This window comes from Terrapene carolina, unplaced genomic scaffold (assembly GCF_002925995.2).
Source record: "Terrapene carolina triunguis isolate 2854851 unplaced genomic scaffold, T_m_triunguis-2.0 Scaffold210, whole genome shotgun sequence".
Lineage (NCBI taxonomy): Eukaryota > Metazoa > Chordata > Testudines > Emydidae > Terrapene > Terrapene triunguis.
The window spans coordinates 7,940,842-7,944,846 of NW_020664561.1; positions in this window are offsets into that span (position 1 = coordinate 7,940,842).

Here is a 4,005-nt window from a genome sequence, read left to right on the forward strand (position 1 = left end):
CAAATGTCCAGCACTCACTCGCCGCACCGTTTCCTGTCCAGCAGTTCGGGCCCCTCAGACGGGCAGCACTGGCCACACTCCCACCCCGCTGGCTCCTGGGCAGCAGGGCCCGCCCCCAGCCACAGGGATTGGAGCGGGCAGGGCCCTGGCACCCCACTCCTCTGCCCTGCTGTGATGCAACACACCCTGCTGCTGCCATTGCTCGCGAGCCCCCAGGGAGCGACATGTGATGCTCCTTCCCCCCAACCCCTATGCCACCCCTTCTCAAGACCCCGCCCCTGTGCCATCCCTTACCCCCAGTCCCTGCCCACATACTGCCTCTTCGCTGCAAGACCCTGCCCCCTGCTTGCTCATCTCCACTCCCCTTCCGTCGCTAGCCCTAGCCCGTGAGAGACAGCTTGGTGCAGATACACATAAAAGACGGCCAGCAGATGGCAGGTCGGATGCACATTGATTCTGGTGGATGCGGATCCACATTTTTGTATCCCCGCTGGGCTCTACGCATCAGGCAGGTATTTCCATGAGAGACAGGGAAATGTTACCACCATTATACAAGGCACTAGTGAGACCTCATCTGGAATACTGTGTGTAGTTCTGGTCTCCCATATTTAAGATGAAATAAAACTGGAACAGGTGCAGAGAGGGGCTAGTAGGATGGTCAGAAGAATGGAAAAGCTACTTAAGCCAATCTCTTTGAGTCTCCTCTCATGTTTAGACTAGCCAAATGAAGGGTCAGGGGAGATATGATTGCTCTCTATAAAAATACATGGTTAGAGGGATAAATGCCAGGGAGGGAGAGGAGTTATTTAAGCTAAAGGCCAATGCTGGCACAAGAACAAAAGCATATAAACTGGTCATCAACAAGTTTAGGCTTAAAATTAGAAGAAGGTTTCAAACCATCAGAGAAGTGAAGTTCTGGAAGAGCTTTCCAAGGAGAGCAGTGGGGGCAAAAAACCTACCTGGCTTCAAACTCAGCTTGATAAATTTATGAAGGCGGTGGTATGAAAGATTGCTTACAATGGATGTGGCCATCTGCAATTGCTAGTAGCAAATATCTCCAATAGCCAGAGATGGGACACTAGATGGGGCGGGCTCTGAGTTACTACAGTGAATTCTTTCCCAGCTGTCTGGTTGGTAGGTCTCTCAGACATGGTGAGGGTCTAACTAATCAGCATATTTGGGGTCATGAAGCTTTCCCCCAGGTCACATCGGCAGAGACCCTGGGGGGGTTTCACCTCCCTGTACAGCATAGGGCGCAGGTCACTTGCTGGTTTGAACTAGAGTAAATGGTGAATTCTCTGTAACTTGAGGTGGGCAAGGTTCTGTGGCCTGCAATGATGGTCCCTTCTGGCCTTAAGGCCAATGAATCGGAGCATGGAACAGATTGCATATGAGGAAAGATTAGAAAGACTGGGACTGTTCAGCTTAGAAAACATACTCTGGGGGATATGATAGAGCTCTATAAAGTCATGATGGTGTGGAGAAAGGAAACAAGGAAGTGTTATTTACGCCTTCTCATAACACAAGAACAAGGGCTCACCCAGTGAAATTAATAGGCAGCAGGTTTAAAACAAACAAAAGGAAGTATTTTGTCATTCAACGGACAGTCAACCTGCAGAACGCTTTGCCAGAGGATGTCATGAAGGCCACAACTATAACAGGGTTCAAAACAGAACCAGATAAGTTCATGGAGGATAGGTCCATCAACGGCTGTTAGTCAAGATGGCCAGGGATGCAGCCTGATGCTCTGGGTGTCCCAAAACCTCCAACTGCCAAAAGCTGGGAGTGGAGGACAGGGGCTGGATCACTGGATAATTGCCCTGTTCTGTTCATTCCCTCTGGGGCACCTGGCATTGGCTGCTGTCAGAAGACAGGACACTGGGCTACATGGACCATTGGTCTGACTCAGTCTGGCCATTCGTATGTTCAGGGAGCCCAGGCACCAGCACCTGGCACTGACACCCCCACCCCGGGGGCCCCATCACCATGCTGGCAGCCCCGCCCCCGTGCGCGCTCTCCCTGGGCCGGGCAGCCGGTGGCTCGCAGCGGCAAGTCCCGCGGGGTGTGGGGGAGGGGTGAATGCCGGCGCGCGCCGCTCACCTGACCCGAGAGAAGCGGGGTTCACACAGCGGGGCCCACACAATGGGGCCGCTGCGCCACTCGTCGCGTCACTTTTTCAAATCTGGCGGGCGCTCCGCCCCCAGTCAACGTCACTTCCGGCGCGACTGCGTCCCCGCCCACATGCCGGGGCAGCACCAGCTAGAGGTGGGGTTACGGGGCGGTGCCGAAACGCTCCGGGCCCGCCCCTAGCGAGGGAGCTGCCCGGGGGCCGGCGCCTCTCGTGCACACGGCGCCCTGCGCATGCCCGGGGCGCCGCGAAGCTTGGCAAGGCTTTCGGTGGGACTCATGCTCCCCCCCACTGCAGGCTGGCCCCGTGCGGACGCGTGGGTCGGTGTTGTCTGGTTAATTGCACGTGGCGCGCTGCAGAGTGAACTGAGGACCGGAAGGTGCTGGGCGTGCGCAGTTGTCCTAGGGGAGTGACAGGGAGCTCACAGGATTGTGCCCTTCCAGCGATTATTTCTAAAGAGCTTTGAGTGTAGGTGGAGAAAATGCTGGTAGAAAAGTGTCGCTGGCACGTGTGAAACACAACTTAGGAACCTGACCTGATGGAAATGCTCCCGTTGACCTCGATGGGCTTTGGTCAGTCCCAAGCGCAAAATCCAGATGGTCACATTCCATTGTTAATTTATATTCATGCAGGCAGGCCACTGACCTCAATGGGTTTGGCAGGCAAACATTACCCTTCTCCAGTACTGGGTTTACCATGGGGCCGAGCCCAGAGTTAGAAGGGGCCCCGACCAGCCCGATCCCCCAGCCAGCTGAACTGCCAGGAAAGCTGCCCCCGTCCCTGCCCCGCCTTCCCCAAAGCCCCCACCCCTGTTCTGCCCCTTCCTCACCTCTTTCCACCCCAGACCTGTCCCCATTCCACCCCTTCCCTTGAGTAACATCCCCGGGTACTGCAGCAGGGGTCCGGCACGCCCTGAACTCACAGGGTGGCCCCAGCCCGCTGCCTGTGAGTGCTGTGGGGTGGTTCCTCCCTGCCCCCCAGTCCCAAGGCTGGGAGCCAGGGGAGCAGAGCAGAGCGGGCTGGGGCCGGGTCACTCCACTTCCCACCACCCCGTGAGCGTGGAGTCAGGCCCGCCCTGCAATCACCGGGCGGCAGGAAGTGGAGCGACCTGGCCCCAACCCACTCCGCTCCGCCGGCTCGTGCTGGGGTGGAGGGTTCCCCCCGGCCCCCCAAGCCTAGGGTTACCATACGTCCGGATTTCCCCGGACATGTCCGGCTTTTTGGTGCTCAAATCCCCGTGCGGGGGGAATTTCCAAAAAGCCGGACATGTCCGGGGAAATAGGGAGGCATAAGCCAGGGTCCGCCCAGCCCCAGCACAATCCGCTGGGTCCGCAGTGCAGCCCAACCGCCCCGGCTACATTGTAGCGAGCTCGGGCGGGGGGGGGGGGGCTCGGGCTTCTCTCGCGGGCGAGGACCCCCCGGCCACTGGGGGACTCTTCCTGTGGCCCCGTTGCCCCCGCGGTTCGGAACCCGGCGCCGCGGGAGCTGTTTCCGGCGGGGACAACAGGCCGGGGAACGTGCTCGGCGGCGGCAGGAAGGAGGCTGCAGCCGGGGCTGCAGGGACCTGCGCCGCTGCCAGGCAGAGGCTGCCGGGTGAGCGGGGGAGCAGGTCAGGCGGGGGGAGCAGAGGCTGCAGGGCGAGGAGGAGCAGGGCAGGCAGGGGCATAGAGGCTGCAGGGGTGGGGGGGTGCAGGGGCTGCAGGGCGAGTGGGGAGCAGGGGTCACAGAGGCTGCAGGGGCTGGCGGGCGCAGAGGCTGCAGGGGCGGGGGAGTGCAGGGGGGCGCAGGGGCAGGGCAGGTGTGGGAGCAGAGGCTGCAGGGGTGGGGGGCTGCAGGGGCTGCAGGGCGAGTGGGGAGCAGGGGTCACAGAGGCTGCA